The sequence below is a fragment of the Muntiacus reevesi genome, chromosome 13, assembly GCF_963930625.1.
Source record: "Muntiacus reevesi chromosome 13, mMunRee1.1, whole genome shotgun sequence".
Classification (NCBI taxonomy): Eukaryota; Metazoa; Chordata; class Mammalia; order Artiodactyla; family Cervidae; genus Muntiacus; species Muntiacus reevesi.
The window spans coordinates 5197040-5221250 of NC_089261.1; the positions used below are offsets into that span (position 1 = coordinate 5197040).

General features: G+C 48.3%; 1 protein-coding gene across 2 annotated transcripts in view; it reads left to right on the forward strand.

The window, feature by feature from the left end:
- Window positions 1-11202: 11202 nt before the first annotated feature.
- The window catches only part of AP1B1 (adaptor related protein complex 1 subunit beta 1), a 44736-nt gene continuing 31727 nt past the window's right edge, over window positions 11203-24211 (forward strand). Inside the window, exon 1 of one of the 2 annotated variants that reach the window (XM_065904340.1) lies at window positions 11203-11341. The gene's annotated coding sequence lies outside the window, so the exon portion shown is untranslated. Of the gene's footprint in view, window positions 11342-11382; window positions 11405-24211 lie in introns of those variants that run through there. The other variant, XM_065904341.1, reaches the window with a different exon arrangement.

A 24211-nucleotide genomic window follows, 5' to 3' on the forward strand; every position in this document is an offset into this window, starting at 1 on the left:
GGAGCAGCAAGGTTCCGGGAAGAGACGCAGGTGCGCCGAGTGTAGGGACTCAGCAGGTGTTATCAAGGAGCAGGAGCGGCCGAGGACAGAGGGGCCAGCTCAGCTGGAAGGACACGAGGGGTTCCACGGGCGGGCTCAGGGCAGGAGGGGGCGGGGGGAGCCGCGGAGGTCACAGGGGCGCGTGCCAGGTGGAGAGCTGGGCCAGGGAGGGTTCTGAGAGGGGCTCAGGCGGGGGCAGTATTTGAAGGCTCCTGACCGGAGGCTGGATCGGGGGCAGCTGGGCATGGGAGGGTGGGGAGAGGCACTGTGGGTGGCTGTGTGCCACCCCCGCCGGGATGCAGACAGGGCGGGGCCACAGGACAGTCTGGGGGGGCTCACCCCTTTGGCCCCCGCCACGGGTCCTGAAGCCTCATCAGTGAAGCCTCCTCACCGAGGCTTCATGTCTGTACCCTGGAGAGCAGTTCAGCAACCCGCCTTCACCCGATCATGGTGCCCAGGTGGCCCCGGAAGGCGGGCGTTGGCTGGGTGGGTAATCTCGATGGTCCCAGGCTCTGCCCGCTTCTCTCCAGTGGCCCCAGGAGATTGGGACTGTTACTTTCCCCGGAAGAGCAAACTGAAGCTTGCAGAGGTCGCGAACCTTGGTGGAGGTACCAGGGTTACCAGGGGGGCAGGCACAGCCGGGACCCAAACCCAGGGTCCCAGGTCCACTGGGTGCCCCGCAGTCTCCGAACTCCAAAGGCCAAACGCAGCCCTGCCTCACTGCTTGTCCGTCCATTCACTCTCCCTAGCTGAGAGGGGCCGCATGGGGGACCCGGGCACCGCACTGCCAGGCTTCCCCCGACTCTGTGCAAAGGACGGCAGCTCCAGCAGCAGCTGGCGGGGGTGGGGGGGTAGGGGCGGGGACCAGGGACGACACCAGCCCCGCCCTCGGAGGTGGCACCGCTCGCTCCTGCCGAGGGGGCCGCCATCGACGCCCTGCCAGGTAAGCCAGGTCGGGGCGAGAGGGGTCCCGGGCGAGGAGTCAGGCAGGGGGCCAGGGCTGCGGGACACTAAAGCAGTGTCTTCCAAAGGGCCGCTCGGGAGACGTTACGAGGGGCTTCCGCTATCTGTGGGTTTGGGACACTGGAAACTGAGGCTCCAGCAGACAAACGCCTTCTCACCCTGGACCCGCAGCAAAGAAGTGGTGCTGTGGGCATAACCTTGCTGGCCGGCGTGCACGGCACTCGGCCACCCTGGCGAGGCTGGGGGGCACTCTCCTGCCTGCTAGGCAGGCCTCTGGAGCGTCCGAGGCGAGCCCCCCGTGCTGCAGGTCCATGTGCCGCCCCCCACCCGACCCCATCGGGCCGGGGCTCTGCCAGCAGAACCAGCGCCTGAGGGCGGAGCCCAGGGAGGCTGAGAGCGGGCAGGTGCAGGAGCAGGGGCGCGTGTGGGGCAGGGGCTGGGCTTGGCAGACAGGATCCACCAGCGCGACGTTGCCCCCTCAGACCTACTGTCAGTGTAGACGTCTATGCAGCACGCAACTGCCTCACACCTGGGTTTTTGTCCGCATCTTCTGCAGCAGGTGGGGCGGGCCCTGTGACCATCTCCACTGTGCAGCTGAGGAAGCAGAGGCTCAGAGAAGGCAAGGGATGTGCCCCAAATCACACAGGCGGGCCGGGTCGCCTGGCCTCTGACATCCCGCTGCGCAGCGGGTGGCCCAGGAACGTGCCCTCCTTCTGGCCGCCCCGCCGTGGCCTGGCAGGGGGGCGTCGACCTGGCGCTCCACCAGCGCCACAGCGGCCACGTCCGGACCTGCGGGCCCCGCCGATCGAGGTCCTGTGCTGAGGCTCTACATTTGTTACAAGGCAAATCCTCTTAGCCGCTTCCAAAGGGAAACATTTTGCCCTCATTTTACAGGGGACGGAAAGGAGGTATCCACCAGCAGGGTGAGACACTCGCCCAAGGCCACGTGGCTGGAGCCAACACTGTAGGCCAGGTCCTGTTTCTCTTCCTACAAAATTGAGACATAGTTCACATACCATAACAGTTACCAGTTTTTTTTTAAGTTTGAAAGAAACAATTTTATTAAATGAACTCATTTACCTGGCACGTGGAATTGGGCAAAGAAAAATATATGCTCTGCATAAAAAGAATCACATCCTCCAACTTCCCTGGTGGCTAGGTAGTTAAGAATCTGCCTGCCAATGCAAGGGACACGGTTTGATCCCCGGGGCCGGGAAGATCCCACATGCCCCAGGGAAGCTGAGCCCCTGAGCCACAAATACTGAGCCCGAGAGCTCTAGGGCCCGTGCTCCTCAACAAGAGAAACCACTGAAGAGCCTCAGGGCCTAACTTGACTGATCCAGTACTAAACATCCTCCGTATGTCCCCCAGACTTCTTCCAGGTCTTTTTCACTCTCTAAAAACTGCAGATTGATGGATGCCACTCCCAACCTGCGCTGGCAATCCAGGAGCAGCAGCTCTGGGTGGGGTGTCTGATCACAGGGCTCTCCCAGGACCTGGTGGAGAAGTCGGGTGGGAGCTGGGCCTGACAGGGGGACTGAGGGAGTCTGTGGGCTCCTGGGGGCGGAGGCTGGCTAGGAGCCTGTCAGGAAGCGGGGTGGGGGGCAGCGCCAGCTGGCTGGGGAGCTGGGCAGGCTTGATGTGCAGCTGTGGCGACCTGGCTCCTCTAGGGGGCGATCTGAGCCCGTCTTGAAATGGCAGTTCTCCACCCAGGCGGCATCTCTCCTCCTGCTTCTGCAGGGCTTGACTCAGAGCGTGGAGGGCCAGGGCTGTGGGATCCAATGAACTGTGGTTCAATCCCAGGCACAGGTGACGAGACATTCAGTCTGGAACAAGGATCAATGTCCACCGTGTGCTCCCTGGACCAGGCATTGAGCATGACCTTCCTTGGTCCTCGTGGCTGCCCTGCGGAGTGGATATCAGAAGAGACAGGCACAGAGATGGCTAGTGACTTGCTCAGGGTCACACAGACAGAAACGCCAGAACCTGCGTCCAAGCCCAGGTCCGTGCGATTCTGGGCTATGACGGTAATTGATTGATTGGCTATGTGATACTTTACTTGTGAAATGAACATGGTTTTTCTTAGGAAACAAAATTACGGTCACCAAAGGGGAACGGTGGGTAAAGGGGATAAATTACGAGGATGGCATTAATTTGTAACTACAAATACATGAAAAATAAACAATAAGGACCTGCTTTAGCAAGGGTGGTGTACTAAACACTCTAATAACTGATACGTGAAAAAAAAAAAGAAAAAAAAACAAAAATGAGTAGATATATGTATGGGGATAACTGAATAAGATTCTGTACACAAAACATAACAAACACAACACTTTAAGTCAACTTTACTCCTAAAAGATAAACATTGGAGCTTCCCTGGTGGCTCAGGGGTAAAGAATCTGCCTGCCAGTGGAGGAGACAGGGGTTCCATCCTGGTCCTGGACGATCCCACGTGCTGCGGAGCAGTTAAGCCCAGCACCACAGCTGCCGAGCCTGTGCTCCGGAGCCCGGGAGCCGCAGCTGCTGAGCCCACGTGCTGCAGCTGCTGAAGCCCAAGAGCCCGAGAGCCCGCGCTCCGCACCAAGAGAACTGCAAAACGAGAAACCCCAGCACCACCACTAGAGAGTAGCTCCTACTCACCGGAACTAGAGAAAAGCCCGGGCAGCAACGAAGACTCAGCACAACCACATAAATAAATTTCAAAAAAACCCATTAATTCAAAAAAAGAAAAACCAAGAAGTAATGAGACACTTTCCAATTTTCCACTCTTAATTTACAACCGGGGAACTAGGAGGGCTAAGCCTAAGGTTCCAGTTACCATGAGTTGGACATCAGGATATCCTGCCATCTTGTGGCCATTTCCCACAACGGCAACCTTAAAAAGACTTCACACCCACAAGGACTGCTGGCATGTAAATGATACCTGCCCTTAAAAATTTTACATAAGTAGCTAATCACAAATAATTAGAAACTGGACAAACTATCTGGAACAAAATTTCAACAGTAAATTCTACTCACACTGTTTACAAAAAAAGGGCATGAAAAAATCACGAATTATTATAGCTAAGCATATCAGAACCACAGTGAGGGGTCAACTCTGAATCAGTGCAAAAGGCATCGTCAAAAATCTACAAGCAATAAATGATGGAAAAGGCATGAAGAAAAGGGAACCCTTTGATGGTTCTAGTGGCGTGTGCATAGTAAAATCAGTATACAGAGGATTATGGAACTGTCTTTAAGAGATAATAAGAGAGCTACCCTGATATCCTGCAGACCCACTCTGGGTCTGCAGAGTATGTGAGGAGAAAAATAGACTTTGGAAAGGCACATGAAGCCAAGTGTTCACTGGACTAGAATTTACAATAGCCAACAAATGGAAGCCAACAAAATGTTTATAGAGAGATGAATGGATAAAGAAGAAGTGACATGTGTATATGACTCAGCTAGAAAAACCAGTTTTAAAAATGTGATTTTCACGAATACAGATAAAACTATCAATAATCAAACTAAGTGAAGAAAGTCAGAATCAAAAAAAGACAAATATCATATCATTTATAAGTAGAACATAAAAATACACACCAATGAATTAATTGAGAAAATGTAAGCAGACTCAGAGGCTTAAAAAGCAAACTTCCGGTTACTTAAAGGAGAATGAAGGGGGCAGAGATAAATTCAAAAGTTTAGATTTAATATATATCATTCCATATAAAAGAGATAGTCAACAAGGACCTAGGTGTACAAAGGGAGTTCAACACTCTTGTAATAACCTATATGGGGAAAAATTCAAATGTGAATAGATATATGTATATGTAAAACTGAAAACATATTTTGTACAAATACAACCCCCACCATCTTGAATAATGATGTTACTACAACAAGGAATAAAAGTTAATTTAATAAAAAAAAGAGGGATGCAGACACAACCTTTTGGGTGTTTATTGTGGTACATGCCATTCTAATTTTACAATCCCAAATCAGGACTTTAAGGCTCGCGATGCTGAAATAACCATAGATGGGCACGAGGAAATTCTGCCACCTTGTGGACATTCTTTGAAACAGCAACCTGAAAATTAATGCTTATAGGCACTTAATAGACACACTATGTGGTCTTGGAGAAGACCCTTGAGAGTCCCTTGGACTGCAAGGAGATCCAACCAGTCCATCCTAAAGGAGATCAGTCCTGAATATTCATTGGAAGGACTGATCCTGAAGCTGAAACTCCAGTACTTTGGCCACCTGAAGCGAAGAACTGACTCATTTGAAAAGACCCTGAGGCTGAGAAAGATTGAAGGCAGGAGGAGAAGGGGGCCACAGAGGATGAGATGGGTGGATGCCATCATGGACTGAATGGGAGTTTGAGCAAGCTCAGGGTGTTGGTGATGGACAGGGAAACCTGGCATGCCACAGTCCATGGGGTCTCAAAGAGTCGGACACAACTGAGCAACTGAACTGAACTGAACTGAACAGAACTGAATATTCACAAAAACTGCTGGGCTCCAAACTACACCTGCCTTCAGACAATTTCTAGGGTTAAGTAATAAAAAATAAAATACTGAAAATCAGCACAAACTGTCAAGAATAAGATATCCATAGGTAAATACAATTCATAATGTTTTTTTTAAAAGCACATACAAAGCTGCTCAATATAGACAATTATTAGAGATGTGAAAATCGAAAGTATAGTGAGATATCACTTTCAAGCAGTAAAAAATGCCATTGTCAAAATATCTACATACAAGAAAAGCTAGAGTGGGCTTAAGAAAAGGAACCCTTTCATGGTGCTGGTGGGATGTAATTGGTAACAGGTATAAGAGGCAGAAGACTCAGGTCCGATTCCTGGGTGGGGAAGTTCCCCTGGAGATGGAAGTGGAAACCCATTCCAGTATTCTTGCTGGGAAATCCCACAGACAGAGAAGCCTGGCAGGCTGTAATTCATGGAGTTGCAAAGAGTCAGACATGTCTGAGCACTCATGCATTATCAGGACCAGTGAATTAATTCAGAAGACATAATCAGAGACTTGAAAAACAAACTTTTGGTTACCAGTGAATAAAGAAGGGGACAAAAGAGAAACAAAGAGGTCGGAAAAAGCAAATACAAACTATTCCATGTTAAATGGATAAGGAACAGAGACCTACGTATACCAAGGAAGGTCTATCAACACTCTGCAATATCCTATATGGGACAAAAATCCGAAGAATACTTGTATATGTATACATATACATATGTAGAAGAATGCTTGTATATGTATAACTGAAAAAAGATTCTGTACACCTACAACAGACAAGTTGTGTGTTACAAGTAACAAGTATATTCTTGTTACTACAATAAAAATTTAATGTTAATTCAGTAAAAGAAGGGAATAAGACAGAAGCTTTTAGATGTTTGTTCTGGCACATTCCACTCTAACTCACAACTCCAAAACAGGATTTCCAATTAGACTCCATTTGCCAGAGTAGGGCTTCCCTGATGGCTCAGCTGGTAAAGAATCTGCCTGCAAAGCCGGAGACCTGGGTTCAGTCTCTGGGTTGGGAAGAACCTCTGGAGAAGGGAACGACTACCCACGCCAGTATGCTGCTCTGGAGAATTCCATGGACTGTATAGTCCATGGGGTCGCAAAGAGTCGGACACAACTGAGCGACTTTGCACTTTCACTGTTCACTTTGCTAGAGTAGCCACAGTTGGACACAAGGAAATCCTGCCACCTTGTGGCCATCCCCCTCAATAGCAACCTGAAAACTATTGCTTATGGGCACTTAATATTGACAAAAATTGCTAAGTTCTAAATTATACTTGCTCTCAAAAAATTTCCATGGGCAACTAATACAGCTCGAATGCTTTGGCCACCTGATGTAAACAGCCAACTCATTGGAAAAGACCCCGATGCTGGGAAAGATTGAAGGCAGGAGGAGAAGGGGATGACAGAGGATGAGATGGTTGGATGGCATCATCGACTCAATGGACATGAGTTTGAGCAAGCTTCAGGAGATAGTAAAGGACAGGGAAGCCTGGTGGCTGCAGTCCACGGGGATGCAAAGAGTCGGACATGACTTGGCGACTGAACAACAACAACAAAAACTAATAAAAAAAAATATTGAAAAAACAGTGTGAGCTACTAAGAATAAGATATCAACAGGTAAATACAATTCATAATGTATTTTAAAAAGCACAAGAAAAGTCACTCAATACGGACATTTATTAGAGATGTGAAAATCACAAGTGTAACAAGATATTACCTTCAAGAAGTCAAAAAGGCCATTATCAAAATATCTACACATAAGAAAAGCTACAGTGAGCTTAGGAAAAAAGGAGCCTTTTTATGGTGCTGGTGGATGCCATGATTAGCTCTGAACCCCCAGCTTAGCGCACTGTTGCCTTGGGAAGTTGGGAAAGTTTTCCTCAGCCTCTCAGGACTCGGTGCGCCCGTCTGTAAAGTGGGGGTTACCACAGTGCCCACCTCTTGAGAGCGTGCATGTGTGTGTGCTAAGTCACTTCAGTCATATCCGACTCTTTGCGACCCTGTGGACTGTACCCGCCGGGCTCCTCCGTCCATAGGATTTCCCAGGCAAGAATACTGGAGTGGGTTGCCACTCCTTCTGCAGGGGCTCTTCCCCACCCAGGGGCTGAGCTCCTGTCTCCTGCACTGCAGGCGGATTCTTTATCACTGAGCCACCAGGGAAGCCCCGCCTGCTCTTATCAGTAGCATATTTTGAGCTCTCCTGCCAGGCTTAGCTGCAGGAGAGGAGGCCTAGGGCTCCAGGAGGGCGGGGAGAAGTCCACTCTGTCCAGTGGCCTGGTTTTCTCATCTTTCCTTGGGAGCAGTCTTGGGATTGAACTGTTAGGAGAGTTCAGTGGGTTAATATGTGAAAAAGCCTAGCACAGTGACTGGTCCATGTAACTGTTAGTAGCAGGAATATCGTCCTTCGCAGTTCAGGCTGGACATCACCTCCTCCAGGAAGCCATCCTGGTGTTATAATTGTCTCTTTGTGTCTCTCCCATGCTCCACCACAGCCCCAGGAAGGGATCGTGTTGCCTCTTGCTCACTGTTATAGCCCCAATATGGCTGGCTTTGTGTCAAATTTATTTTATGTGAAAGAGTGGGACTCGTGAGAACACCTACCTGGGGCTTTGAGACCGGTCCCTCAGCGCTGCCACTCACACACTGGCTTGAGCTCTTGGAGCTGCAACAACCCACCTCCCCGATAAAGCGGGGCTGGTGTAAGGAGGAAATGAGACCCTCTGCACACCTCCTGGCCCAGCGCAGGCGCCCCATAAACGTTCACTGCTGCTCCTGCACTTTCTGCTCCAGCTACCCACAGCCCCAGCCCAGCGCCCAGCGCAGCACCAGTCACGCTCGTGTCTGCGGCTCTGTCACCCTCGCCCGAAAATCTGGAGAGCTAGCAAGAGCACAGTCGTTGCCTCAGCCCTGTGACGGTCCCACAGCCCAGGGCGTGCTTCAGAGCAGAGGCTTGCGGGACGCTTTCCGAGGGCTCAGACGTCCGGCAACTTTGCCATCCTGCTTCTGCACTGCTGTCCCTGAGTTACCTTTTCCTTCTGTCTCTGCCTGTGCAACTGTGTTCTTATTGGGCGAAACCTGGCATAAATGTCACCTTCCCCTGGGATGTCTTTCCTGAGCAAACTGACCCTGTGACTTCTGTCTCCTTGCAAATCTTCAAGCTCTGACTGCTCCTACTGAGAACGTGTCACTTTCACATAAGCTGTCCATCTTGGTACCGGGAAGTTTCTCGGTTTGTGTTGTTGGCTAATTCTTCTCTTTCGATGGCACATACCCAGTGAAATTTTGCTTTCCAAAGAGACTGATGGCATTTGCCAACATTTATCATCGGGGAAAGGTCTGATGGTTCCTCCAGACAGTCATGCATAGTACACAGAATATGGCACATGCATGTATAATTCTATTTGTTTCCTGTCTTCTTCAGAAAATTATTTAAAAATGGAATAAGCTCTGTAATGTAGTTAATGGTATTATTTCAATGCCAATTTCCTGGCTTTAAAAAAATGTTTATTTATTTATTTGGTTTGGCATGTCGGATCTTTCACTGTGGAATGTATAGTTGCTCCAGGACATGTGGGATCTTAGCTTTCTGACCAAGGATGGAAACTGCATCTCCTGCATGGGAAGGCAAAATCTTAACCACTGGACCATTAGGGAAGCCCCCAATTTCCTGGTTTTGATATTGTAATACCAAGGCATAAAATGTCACCACGGAGGGAAGCTAGGTGAAGGGCATATGATACACTTCATGTACTATTTTTGCAATTACCTGAAAATCTATAATTACTTTAAAAATAACATTTTATAAAAGTATTTGAGGCTGATTAAACTTATAAAACTATGTTAAATATTAAAATAATAATATCTGGATTATATGGGGCACACAGACTTGGATGTGTGTGCTTATTTATGATACATTTTATAATATTATATTATACTTATACATAATGTATAATATATACTATGTTATATATAATATACATAAATATAAATATATAATATATACATATATTTTTAATTATATAAATATATAATGTATACACAATATACATATATTTATATAATATATATTATATATAATTATAATATATATACATATATAATATATACATAATATATACATATACAATATATATCATATATATTATATATAATATATCATATATTATATATCATATAATATATAATATCTAATATGCATTATATATTATATATCATATATTATGTATAATATAACTATATATTAATATATTATACATATATCATATATACATATACATACATATATGTACATATATAATATATATTATATTTATACATATTGTAAATATTATATTATATATCATATAATATATGATATAGTATTAATTATATAATATATAATATATATAAAATATTAATGATATATTAATGTATAATATAATATAAATGTAACTATTATACATGTATATAAAAATATATATTATATGTAAATATATAATATGTTAATATATAAATTTATAATTTATAATATAATTCATAAATATTTACATATATTTATATATTAACATATATTATATATTATATATTTACATGTGTAATATATTAGTAATATATAATATATATTATATTATACATACTATATAACGTTATAAATAAAATATATATTATATTTTATAATTATATATAATATATAAATATATTTATATATACATAATATATAAAATGTAATCTAAAATTATACATTTTATAATATTAAAAGACTAGTGATAAAATGCACAACTGTAGGGGCTGTTTCGGAGAACAGATATTGGAAAACACCAAAGAGAAATGTATTTATTGCTTTGGGAAACTTTTACCAATATCTTGGTGAATTAAAAATACTGAATGGATATATCGAGTCTGGAAGGATATTCACCAAAATGTTAAAAATTATTGTCTCAGGGTGGCAGGTTTGCAGGATTTTTTAAACCTCCTTTTGCTTACTTGTATATTCCAGAAATCAAATATTATTTTAAATGTTTTTAAGAGGATGATCAGAAATTACCTAGGAGGAGGAGAAAGTTAATAGTACCAGAGTTGGGCGTGAGATACCTATAGCAACCCTGGCCTGGCCGACCCAGCAAAACGGGAAATGGAACATTATGAAGTTCTCCTTAGAGGGTGTGAGGTTTTCCCGATGACGCGGAATTCCACGAAGGGCTGCTTCAAGCTGTAGGTTAGACTTACAGCTCTAGTTTAACTCTTCTCTTCACAGGTAAGTGATCTTGAGCAACACCGGCGCCTCTCAGAGACTGAGTTTCCCTGTTTGTAACACAGAAGGGAAGCCGACCTCCAAACAAAGAAAAAAAATAGACCTCAAAGTCTCTATGATCTTCTCCATCTCCATCACGTTATATAGGCTCAGTTCAGTCGCTCAGTCATGTCCGACTCTTTGCGACCCCACGGACTGCAGCACGCCAGGCCCCCCTGTCCATCACCAACTCCCAGAATTTAGTCAAATTCATGTCCATTGAGACGGTGATGCCATCTAACCGTCTCGTGGTTTTTTTGCTCGGCGGAGCAGCTACGTGTCGGGGGCGGAGTTAACTCAGACGCCCCGCCCCTTGGCCCCACCTCGCTGTCTCCGCCCCCGCCTGGGTTGTACCCTTGACCCCGCCCCTAGCCCGTGCGTCCACCGGAAGTGCCCGCGCGCGGGCAGCTCACTTCCGCCTGGCAGGTGACAGCCGCGGGGCTCCGAGCGTCCGGCGGCGCGGGTGCACGGAGAGAGCGGGAGGACAAGGCCGCGGACATTTTCCTGCCGCGTCGAGCCGCGCCGTGGCGTCAGGAGCCGTTCGGACCTGCGGGTGAGGAAGCGGGGAGCCCGGCGAGGCCAGAGAAGAAGTGGGGCGGGGAGTCGGGAGTCTGAGGTGAGGGGTTTCTGGGGTCAAAGGTCACGGAGAGGACGGGGCGCTGGAGGGTCTAGGGTGGCTTCCCAGGCCGGGACGAGGCAGAAGGGCTGCGGGTTCATTCATTCGCGCCCCCTTGGCCGCCGGCGTGCACCCCAGCCGTCCCAGGTCCGCAGTCTCTGCCGGGGCGCCCTCCCGTTGAGACTCCTAGACTTAGGCCCAGGGGAGCTTGCGCCCGGCCTGACAGGGAACTTCTCTTCGGGTCTTGGTTCCCCCTGCACACTCACCGCCGTGGCTGCCCTGAGGCCTCCTCGTCGTTGAGGGCCTTATCTCTTTGCCAAGGTTCAAAAAAAGGAAAAAAAAAATTATGAAACGGCCTGGCGCCACCGCCTCTAGGGTGGGGTTGGATAGAGGTTGGGTCTGTCCATAGGCGCCTCACAGGCGAGGTAACTGGGGACCCCTGTGGTAATGCCAGAACTACTGATGGGAATGCTAGCTGCTGGTTTTTGAGCTGCCACTGTGTGCAGGCACCGTGCTCATAATGCCGCATTTACGCTTCCCAGCAAGCTCTGTGAGATAGCTACTATTATTATCCCCATTTTATCCACGAGGAAACTGAGGTGCAGAAAAGTTATATCACACCTGTAAGGTCAATCAGGTAGTATGGATGAGAACCAGGGCTCGCAGGGACCTGCAGCGTGCTGCGACTGAAGCAGGTTTGGCGTTTAGGGGCTGTCTAATGTCTTTAGCCACCATTAAATTTATTTGCATCTATATAAAGATATATTTCCCTGGAGAAAGAAATGGCAACCCACTCCAGTATTCTTGCCTGGAGAATCCCATGGACAGAGGAGCCTGGTGGGCTACTGTCCATGGGGTCGCAGAGTCGGACACAACTGAGCGACTGAACAACATATACAGATGTAGCTTTCTTGCTTCTCATCTAACCTTCCTGAGGAGCATTTGATTCCCTTAATTTAGGATGAAATGGTCTTGCAGGCCATTGCTATAACTGATTACTGTTTAGGACAAGAAAGGATGTTTTTCCCGACTGTTGAGAACTGCGAGACATGAAACAGGCTAGCCATGCAATGAGTTTAATATGTTGAACCTCTCTTGAGAGTGGTGGAGCTGCATTCTTTTTCAAGTAAGGGGAGGAACCATATGACCCCTAGGGTATCTTTTGGCCCTAGGTTCTTGAAGAGCATTCCCAAGGCAAGGGCCTGAGTCTCTGAGAAAAGTGCAGGTCCCATGGCTTCTTGACTGGGGAACGCACACGTTGCCTGGGAGATGGTGAGGTGGTTTCATGGCCAGAGGATTAGGTCTTGTGAGTCTGAGCCTTACTCAGTTTCCCTGATAGCAACACAGACCTGCTGACTTCCTACCCACTCCTGGGTTTTACGAGCCTTAATGAACCCATGAGGGTTTCTACACACTTCTAAAGAAAGCTGGGGTATAAATATTACTGTGCAGTGCCTGTTTTTAAACTCCACTGTCTGTTTCCCTAGTTCCATTGAATTCACAGAAACTTAATATTGTCACCTGACCCCATCCTTCCAAGGGAGGATTTGAGATGAAGTGACTTGTCACAGATGGCAGGAACATGAGCAGTGCTCAGAGTGTCTGACTCCCTGTCCTGAGTTGAGCCCCCCAGGCTCCTTCAACCCCTTAGGGCAGCGTCATGAAGAGTGGCTTCACTAGTGTTCAAAGACTCAGATCCCTCAGACGTTGTTTAAAGTTTAACTGTTGAGTGTGGTTTGAGTAGAGTCTTCACCTGAGCGACTTGAAGAGCTCAGCAGTGTGGTGGAAAGAGCCTTCCTTGTCCCCCCATCTGTCAGCCGTGGATTCTTCTCCCAGTTCGGCAGCTTCTTGGTAGTCTGACCCAGAGCCGCCTTTACCTCAGCTCTACAATAATACCACCACCTTCCCCTCCCCCTCAGCACTGGCTCATGTGGGAGCGGGACAAGGATGTTTGTGCAGTCTGTTGTGGCGAGTGCCTTGACCCTAGTCAGTTGATGTTTCCTGGGGGCCTGGTTTCGGGGGTATTACTTCTCTCTGCAGAGACCTTTGTGTACACAGGACTTCTCCCATCCTTCTTGTTTCACTTCCTTAAAGTGTTTCAGAACAAGTTCAGTCTGTTGGTCCTGCTAGCTCTGGGCTTGGACTTTCATCTTTTTCTAGTTATCCTCGAAGCTGTTGCGTGACTTGCTTGCTCACTTCCCGAAAACCCCCATGCTTGGCACCAAAGCATGATGTGCTAATGGTGAGCCAGCATGGCTTGGTTATGAGTTTTCTGCTCCAATGTATTTCCAAAAGCCAAAGGGGCTTCTGTACTTGTAGGTATTTCTTTTTCTGAACGGGTCTTTTTGCCTGAGATATATCTGTGATAAATTTTCACAGCCCAGGAATGATTTTTGTGTTCTTTTTCTCTTCAGACAGAGAGGAATGAACAGCTCCAGAGAGAAAATATTAATTAAGCAAGTGGGGAGTCTTTTTAAAATAATTCTACTTGAGGGGACTTCCCTGGTGGCCTAGTGGTTAAGAATTTGCCTTGCAATGCAGGGGACTCGGGTTCGATCCCTGGTCAGGGAACTAAGATCCCACATGCCACAGAGCAACTAAGCCCACACTCCACAACTAGAGAGTCCATAGGTCCCAACAAAAGATCCCACGTGCCGCAGCTAAGACCCAGTACAACTGAATAAATATATATTTTTTAAACAATTCTACTTGAATAACCATCCGTGGACCCTCCTTGCTCTCGACTGAAATTCACATTCCTTAGCTGAAATTCACATTTCTTGGCCTGGCCTTCAAGGCCATTTGAGCTCTAACCCCTGCTGGGTTCTCCTGCCTCATCTCTCCAACTCCTCACCTCCAGCCTCTTCCTGAGTTCCAGTCAAACTCAGCAGCTTTGGACTTCTGCCAGCCCAGTTGTTTACCTGTGTGTCTTTGCTTTGTCCTCCTCCCGCCTCCGGAACACAGGTTCCTGTCACACACGCCCCTTTTTTCTAGACCACTGCTTGGATCATCTCCCCTCCCCGCCCCAACCACCTGCAAGCCTGAACTGGATGTCTTGAGGCATTGATCACAGTGTGTTGTCATTGTCTGTGTACTTGGCTGTCTTCTAAGTAAGCAGCTCTTAATCCTTGGAGAGGACTTGTCTGAACTGTCTGTGTCTCCAGCACCTAGTGAAATATCTGGCACATAGTCGGTGCTCAGTAAATGAATAAGTGGATATTGCACTGAACTTTTAGGATTCCTTGACACCTGGGGAGCTCAAAGCACTTCCCAGATGATCTCCCGTCCTTCCTCATATCACCCCAAGAGGGTCGGGAGAATCCGCCCTGTGGTGGGATTAACTAGTCTCTAACTGCTCCTGCTACTAGAGTGCTCCAGGGCCTCCAGAGACCTGGGGGTTGGGAAGTAGCAGGGAGGAGCCAGTGGTAACAGCTCTCCCTGTGTAGGAATAAAAATGGCTAACGTTTATCAAGCTCTTGGTGGGCTGGACACTGTTGAGGGCTTTGTATGTGTTCACTTGCCTTAGCCTCACTTACCCCTTAAGTACGTGACATAGTAATTCTTGTGAGCTGTGGTATGGTTGTGCCTGTTAGGCTATGCAGACCCCTCAAGTACCTGGGTTGTACCTGCTGGGGCCGCCTTTCCTTACCCAAACCCCTTGTTTTTCAATTGTTTCCTGTTTTCAATAGAGCTGAGAGAGGGCTTAGCTGTGGTTCTTCTCCCAAGCCTCATGCTTTTTGGGTTCTTTAGCCTTGGGCTTGACTTCTCACCTCTACTAAGAGGGTCTCCCTGAAGTTGGGAGGCCTTCTCTAGTTAGAGTTACAGTGTGGCTGGTTAACTACAGAGTGCCCAGAGTTCATCAGCCAGGATGTCTTAGTCACTGATCCTCTGTCTCCTCTGTGGACTTGAGCCACAAGCTGGTAGATTTGGAAGTCAGGTCTCGAAAGCTTTAAAACCAAGCCTTCTATTGGTTTTCAGCACTGAAGACATCTGTTACAGCTGAGCTCTGTAGGGTACTCGACTTGGGTGGCACATACTTTTTATCACACCCTAATTCCTTTCAGTGTCCTAAACTTATTTAGAGTAGAAAGACAAAATTTCATTATAGCCAGGTATAAGAGGAGTCTGTCTCTGTGGTCTTCACTGTCTGATCTCGAAGGGCTGGGTGTCTGAGTGTTGCGACACTGAGGTAAGAGCCTTTGTACGTCTTAACTTTCACTCATTCATTCAGTGTTTGTTGAGCCCTGCTGTGTGCTTGGCACTGGGCGAAGTGTGGTGACAGGTAGACAAGCCACACAGTTTCTGTCCTTGGGTTGCTTACCACATTGCAATGGGGGAGAGACCAAGAAGAAATAGAGAACAAATGTAATAATTAAAAAACGGATAAGTCATGAGGGAAACGAGGCACAGCTGCTTGCTCTGGTTAAAGCATGAGCCAGATCTCAGGACTCTTGTTTAAAACCCTCCAGGGACTCAGCTTGTTCAGAGTAAAAGCCAGAGTCCTGACCTTGACATGTAAGGCCCCCTCCATCCTCCTCTGACCTTATGACCCGCTGCCCCCTCATGGCTTACTCTGTTCAGGCCATAATGCCTCCCTGCTCTTCCTCAAACAGGCTGGGCACACTCCCATCTTTGCATTATTTTTTGTGCCTGGAAGGCTCTTGCCCAGGCAGTGTCACCTGTCCCCTTCTCGAGGAGGCCTTTTGTGGCCACCCTGGTTAAATTTCAACCTCTCACTCTGCCTCCCCCACACCCCCTGTCCCTGTTTTTCTTTTCTCCACAGTATTTTTCACTGTCTCTGATACTATATGTATATTACTCATTTACCTTGCTTATTGTTCCAGTCTGCCGCTGGAATGTAATCTCTGTGAGGGGAAGGGCTTTTGTCTGTTTAATTCACTGCTTCATCCCCAGCATATAGACCAGTGAATGTGTGAATAGGAGCAGTGGGCTACGAGGACTGAAAAATACCTACTTAGTGCGTGCAGGGGTGGTGTCTTTGAAGTGACGTCACCTAAGCTGAGATTTGAAGGGTGAGTCTAATCCAGGCAGAAGGATCAGCAAGTCGACGGCGGTGAAGAGCTTGGTAACTAGAGTGCCCGGGAAGAAGGCCCGTGGCTGGGAGGGTAACAGGCGGAGGGGAGGCCTCCCCGAGCTCGCTTCATAGCCTTTGTCTGGCCCCTCCGCCCCCCTCCCCCAGCGTTTGTACCCCCGCTTCCTGCAGCACTGGTCGTGCTCTGAGCTGGTGCCCAGGGCAGGGGATGGTGATCTGAGGGAGGTGGCCTGAACATTTCTCCCGGTGGAGATGCTGCGACCTGATCTTCTACCCTTTGCCCTTTCCCCTCTCTCTTGTCGTGTATTTATTTACCTTCCATTTAATGGCTGAAAATGAACCAGGGTGTTTGGCAGTCTCAATTTCAATTTTGTCAAAATAGCTTGACAACCAGAACAGAGGGAGCTCCGACCCTGGCACACCCCATGAAATGAACATTGGGAGGCTGCACTTTAGCTGAAGTTGGCTTACATGAAATTTCCCCGAGAGAAGTGAGCCCTAGTCATTTGCATATTGACTGATCACCTCCTACTTGCCCCGTACCAGTCTAGGAGCTAGGAACATAGCAGGGAACAGAATGGACAAAATCCTTGTCCTTAGGGAATTTCATTATGGAGGGGGAAAAACAAACAATATAGTAGACTGTGGGGTAGGAGGGAGAGCAGAGAGCATGGCATCCTTGAACCCAGAGGAGAGAGTGTTTCAAGAAGAAGGGTGTGATCAGTGGTGCCCAGTACCTGTTAGCATGAGACTTGGCATTTGATAAGATTACCACATCTGCTGGCGGGTCCAGCTCACCCTGGCATCCAGGGCTGTCTTTGAATCTCATCCTTTCCTGCCCAGCCTCATCTGCTCCTTTGCCTGCCAAGACCCTGCCTTCAGACTCCTAAGCATGTGCACTTGATATGTCACTCCTCTGTCAGTCTCTAGTCCTCATGTTTAAGTGGGTTACTGGGGAATTAAATGACAGGGGCCATAAATTAGCATAGAGCCCATGTCCCACCCAGTGTTTGTGTTGGTTTAGTGATTCTCAATTCACTCTTTGTATTGCTGGCATCTTGTGGGTCTTCTCCATATCACCTTCACCCCTCCCTTTCCAAATCTGATACATCTTTTCACACCCCACCAAGCCCCTGTCAATCCAAGAGGGCTTCCTTTGAGGCCCCACCCCTTTCAGAGTCTCCTCTGAGCTTTGGTGGGTGTTATCTGGAGGGCATGATTTCTTGGCTGTTCCCATGATGTCTCTTCCCTGCCCTTGGAACCTGAAAGAGCCAGCAGGGAAAGACTGCTCGGTCTGCTGTGTGTGTGTGTGTGTGTGTGTGTGTGTGTGTGTGTGTGTGTGTGTGTGCGTGCGTGTGTGCGCGCGTGTGCGTGCACTCCTGTGTGGGGCACAGTACCAGGCTATATCCAAAATGAGACAGATTTTCGGCAAGTGTTCCCAATATATAGGTGGGAAAACCAAGGTCTTGGAAGCCTAGTTCTGCAGTCTCTGGCCCCATTCTTCTCATCTTCATTAATTTAAAGATTGTTTGGAAGAAACCTCTATTATTTTGTATTTAAGGAACTTTTCTTTTACTTGGCAGCAGGTCTTTCCATCCATTGCTGCTTGCTTGGAGGTTAGTGAGAACCAGCCCTTGATGCTAAAGTTCAGTCCTGGAGACCCAGTGCTGATAGAAGCGCTGCGAGTGCCGCTTGCCTGCCTGTGGTTCCTTTTCACTTTGAGACTTCAGTTGCTGGTGGGTCTCAGCAGGTTGACTTTGACGAACCAGTTTTCATCCAGGTCCCAGGAGGCCTGTCACTCAGTGAGCTCACCCAGACGGGCTTTTGCTGGGCACGTTACCAAACTTGACGTTTAGGGCCAGCTGGATGGGCTGGCCCTAAAACAACCTGTAATTCAACCTTCGAGGGACTCGGCAGGGATTGTGGCAACATATTTCACGTACCATTTAGCCTGGAATGTGTGTGCTTCTGCCAGGGCTTCGTCAGAGGAGTCGCCTCTCTGGATATGGTGGGACACGTGTGACCTCATTGTGGGGCTCGGGTGGAGAGTGTCGGTGCTACCATTTTCCAGCTGTGTGACTCCAGACAGATGCCTTGACCTCTCTGGGCTGTAGTTTCCCCGTCTGTAAACCTGGGACATTATCAGTGCCTTCTCCACAGATCACTGTGAGGATTACGTGTAAAACTCTATGTAGTTCCTGGCCCACAGCGCGTGACAGGTGGCTGTCATTACTGCAGCCACTGCCACCTGTGTTTCAAATCTTGTTCCGAATCCAAAGGAGAGTACAGCTTACTTTCTCGTAGCAACTGAGCCGGCTCGAAAGAGCCAATCTGAGCTCGGTGACCCCATCGTCTCAGAGAGAAAGCCTGAAATCTGGTTTCTCTACCACTGACTCACCTTTTAATCTTCAAGGTGGCCTTACCTGCTTCCCTGTCAGTAATGTGAACTTTAGTACTCACCAGTGAGGATCTTTTCCTTCTGCAAAGGGGACTGTCACACAGGCGAGGAGCGATGAATAGAATTACTGGGAGGCGAGTAGAATCGTTGTCTCTGTTAAACATCGTCTGTATTAAATGGGGTAATGGACACAAATCTTTGTTGTTTGTGTCCAAACTTGATGTGGCTTGGCAGGAGTAGGGGGATATCGTGAAATAATCAACTTTTGCCCTTGAGACAGAACTGAAACAGCAAAACATGGTTTGGTTAAAGTTTGGCTTTTGTGTTCAAAGAGACGGTGGCACTCCCCTAGCCCCTTTTGTCCACTCCCCTAGCTGAGTCTTGACTGTCCTTGAGCTGACACTTACCTCAGGGCAGGCTTCTGAAAGCCATTCCTCAGGCAAGGTTAACAGTGACAGTTTCAGCACTGAAGCTGGAAGCCAGTGACACAGACTTCCAGGGATCGGCTTTCCCTGCCCGGATATCCTTGAACTCAGAGGTGGGTCTTGGGAGCTGGCTCAGACCTTGCCAGATGCTCCTTCCCCATCTCCTCTCCTGAACTGCTCTGGCTGTGGCCACTGACAGACTCTGACTCTCCCGTCTCCGTCCCTGGCTGACGGTGTGCTGCGCTGGCACTGCCAGCTTCACGCTTCTCGGCCGACTGCAGAGCGGGGGCTGCCCAGACATGAATCATTGCCCTGAGACTAGGAAAGTCCTCTCCCTGGCCATTGGCTGGCCGTTTGGGGAACTGCTTGGCCTATTAGCGTTCTCCCTCCTACTGAAGACCTAGTGAGGCCTACCGGCCCTGCTGCCTTCTGAAGTTGTTTTCTTTTTTGTCCCCTTGAAATGTTTTCTGTCATGCTCTGTGAGTGATTGTGCTCCATTTCTATTGTTTGATACCCAGGAAGACTGGTGAGGAAGTGGGTTTCTCCTCTAGTAGAGGATCCTAGAATACGAGATGCCAGAGGGACTTGGTCATTTCAACTTTGTTTTCAAGCTTTTCTGTGGAACGATGGGGTGTCTGAAGGGCCCCTGGTGAGGAGGGAGAGAAGTGGGCATAGGGGAACGAGCCAGGCCCTGGGCCCTCACCCTCCCTTCAGCCAGAGCGGGTCCACTTTTATTTTAAACAATTTAAAGTTGGGATGGTGGAGGGGCAGAATGCAGCTTGAAAGGCCAAGGATCTGGTTGAATTCTCCCTTGACAACTGGAGAAAGTAAGGCCTAGTGGTGGGGGAGCCTGCCCAGGGTCACTCAGCTGCTGGTACAAGGCTAGAGTTCCTGGCCAGCCATCTTGGCTTTGGATCAGTCTTGCCATGTTTGCAGAAAGTTAACTGCAAGGCTTTATGTTCCCGGTTCGTCCCGTCGTCACCGTCTGGCACTCGTCAAGGAGTCTTGTTGTTTTGATCTGTTATGGGCCCTTGGTTTTCTAGCTGCTCTGGGAACCTGTCTTTTCATTTTGCCTCAGACATTTGGTGAACTCCTGGAATGTGCCGGACGTCGTGCCAGTCCCTGGGTTGGCAGCATTAGACAGGACAGATCCTGAATAGAGCCATGAGGAGGGCTGTGGAGAAGTGCAGACGGTGATCTGTGAGCTGCCGAGCAGGCTCCTGCCCGTCTGGCTCTGGAGGGCCTCGTCTGGGGCAGACTGCAGGGGGAGCTGCGTGGGGGGGTAGTGCTCTGGATTAGACGTGCCACAGTTTTCTAAACTGCATTGTACTGAAAAGAGACGATCCGTGCACAGGATATAAAACTCCCAAGGCAGACAAAGGTAAGTAATGAAAGTCAGTCTCTTGCTCATCCAGCTTTCTTTCCCGAGGAAACCTCTGTCAACTTTTTTTTTTTAGTTGCTGGTCACAGTCACTTAAACCCTTTATTTATGTGTTATTTTGGCCGTCCTGGGTTCTCATGGCTGTGCAGGCTTTTCTCTAGTTACGGCGAGCAGGGGCTGCTCTCTAGCTGTGATACACGAACTTCTCACCGCGGTGTCTGCTCTTGTGGAGCACGGGTTCTGGAGCACTGAGGCTTCATTAGTTGAGACACTGGGGCTCAGTGGTTGCAGCTCGTGGGCCCTGGAGCGCAGGCTCAATAGTTGGGGCACCTGGACTTACTTACTTCTCAGCATATGGGGTCTTCCTGGAGCAGGGATCGAACCTGTGTCCCCTGCATTTGCAGATGGATTCTTCACCACCAAGCCACCAGGGAAGCCCTCAGCTTTTCTTATTTACCATGAAGGATTGTCCATGCATCTGCAAACACTTGCGTGTTTCTGTTTTATTAATATTTTAATTTTTAATAGAAATTGTAGTATACTACATATAGCTTTGCATCTTGCTCTTTTTCACTTAATAGCTTAGAGAGTATTGCATACAGGTGTGTGTAGCACTGCCTCATTCTTTTTCATGATTGCACAGTATTCCCTAATTCTGTACCCAGTGTTGTAATTTTTTAAATTAGTCACTTTCAACTAAAGTTAACCTCAGCTCAGTTAATTACTCTTAGTAAATTTGAGACCTTGGAGAAAAGTCAAAATACAGTCAACATTTCTCAAGAAATTGTTTTCGCCATAGTGATGGGATCTCAGTTCCCTGTCCAGGGATCGAATCCATGCCCGCTTCACTGGGAACTTGAAGTCTTAATGGCTGGACCACCAGGGAAGTCCCTTAATGTATTAGCTTAAAACACGGAAAGATATTTTTAATCTCCTGTTTATAAAATTACATTTAGATTTGTGATGATGACTCAAAAATTTCAAAGGTTTTGAGGACTTTTTTTCTTAAACCCAGCCCTAACTCTAGTGGCTAAAATTCAAAGTCTTTAGCTACTCTTTCCCTTTTCCCCTCTTAAATTAAATTACGTCTTTGTTCCTGGCCAGTGTGTCAGTGATTCTCACCAAGAACTTCTTTATAGTTCTAGAAAATGTAAGAGAAAAACTATTGTGTTTCAGGCTTTCTTACTCAGTTCCTTTCTTTAAGCCTAGTGGCAGGAGAAGTAGCTGTCAATAGAATTAAAAAAAAAAAAAAAGAAGTGAAATCAGCAGGACCTGGCCCTGGGATTGTGGCATCCAAGTCATCTTCTGAGAATGGGTGTGGGGAGGGAGGACAAAGGCGGGGAGGGCAGCAGCGGCTCCTCGGGGACAAACCGGTCCTTCCAGGCGTGCCCTGCTTTGAATTTGGACCACGCCGTCCCCTCAAGGCATCCCTTGGCTTGTAAATGCTGAGATTGAGGGGTATCTGGACCGCCGCATCCTTAGCAGAAGTGACTCACCCCACTGGCTATAGCAGGGTCTGAAACAGAAAGTCCCTCCAGTTGCTGCTTGTTCTAAGGTGCCTTGTCACTTCCAAAGATGGAATCCAAACCCTCAGCATTTTCTTGCTTAAATTGGCTGCTTGCTTTCAATCATGAACATGGTCAGAGCCTTGGCCCCTGTGGCCTGGATTCGTTAGGGATGCAGTGCCTGGCGACAGCTGAGCAGGGCCAAGAAAAGCACCAGCCTTCCCTGAGCTCAGAGTCTGACTGAACGGTGGGGTTTTTTTCCACTCCTGCAGAGAGGATGAAAAATCTCTCTTGCGCCAGCATCCTAAAGACACCTGCAGTGAGAGGACACAGCAGGTCGCCACCCTCCGTAGACCCACACGGAGGGTGCAGGGGTTCTTACCCGGTGAGGGGAGGGTTTTTATTCGGAGCTCTGGGATGGCTTTGCAACAGCATTTTCATTTCTCCCCGTCTTCCCCTTCCTCCTCCACTTTAATTTCCTGTATGTGGAATGACTTCAGAGGGATACGGTTTCTGCATCCCCAGTCCCACCGGGCCCTCTGCAGAGGGATAGGTGAAATAGATACTGTGGAGCAAAGAGGCCGCCAGCGCCAGCCGGCGTGCAGGGTGGCAGTTTAAGTTTGCGAGGAGTTGCTTAGCACCTGTGAGAGGACGTGTATCATCGACCGCTTCACTGGCTGACCCTGCAGCCTGCTTTAATTTCCCCGAAGAGAAGCTCTCCCACCCTGTCCTCCACCTACGTGGTTGCGTCCACCACAGACCTGTCAGGGATTCCAGGGCCCCCGGATGTCGTGTGGTGCCTGCAGATGAGGGGCCAGCCCTGACAGCCCCCTCTACCCGAGAAGGAAGTTTCTTGGCTACACCGAAGTGAGACGTCTCAGGTAGTTTTTGCTTTGTTCACTTTGACTTCCTTCTAGATTTAACACTGGAGGGTTTTGTGCATTGCTTTCTGTGATTCTCCTGGCCTGTGATTTTTAGCTCCTCTTACTTTCATTATTCCCTCTTCTTAGACTGAATTGAGCCTAGGGAAACAAGGTGGGCTCCTATTCTGGATGCTTCTGCTGATGCATTCATCACCTGTGACTTCTGAAGCCAGGCACCCTTTCCTTGGGTGACAGACATGCCATTGTCTCTGTTACCTGCACATTCTTGGAGCTCCAGAAAGAGCCTCTAGGTTGGGGAGGTCTCTCTGAGAAAATGGCTGTCTGTATGCTCAGAAGGGAATTATTTTTAACATACGTCAACTCCTGTAGGAAACGGATGCTTAAACAGTTACCTAAGAGCTGTCGGAGAGCAGGCCGAGGCTTCCTGGGCTATTGCACTGAAAGACCACTTTTCATTTCTTTCAACAACAATCAACTGAGCACTGGCCACGCTTGTGCGGAGGACAGATGTGGCCGTGTTCCGGGCCAACTAGGGTCCTGCTTGCGTGGGTCTGTCTGCAGCCCCGGCTCCTGCTGCCGGGACCGCAGGCACCGGCCGTGCCGTCTGCTCTTTCCCGCAGCTCCCTCAGAAGAGTCATCCCTTTCAACCTGACAAAGCAAAAGGAATGTGGGATTCAGTCTTTTTCTTTATACTTTTGTCAGCAAAGCCTTTATTCCTTTATCCTAATAGGATCCACAAAGGCTCTAAGGCAGCCCTGAGACACAGCATGTATCGGTTCCCTGTCGGTTACTGAGACAAAACCTTGGGCGTTTGAGTTGGGGATCAGCCCATGGCCATCCTGCCATAAGTAGAAGCTTAAACTGGAAAAGTACGGTTGGGCTGGGGGGCCATCGCCGGCTCTGAAATGACCCCGGACTCTCACAGCCGTCCCAGCGGTAACCTGCATCTCGCCCGCGTGGAGTGATGAACTGAAAGACGGTGCTCACGGTTTACGTGTTGGAGCAATAGAAGGGACACAGTGAGCTTTCTCCATTCGCGTGTCTGTTTTTGGGGTTGTGTGGTTTTCTGTACCACGTGAAACTGTAGGTTGGACTGGAAGTTGAAAGTCTGATGGATTTTTGGACCGAGTACCTAAGCCACTGTCAGGGTCTGTCCTTGCT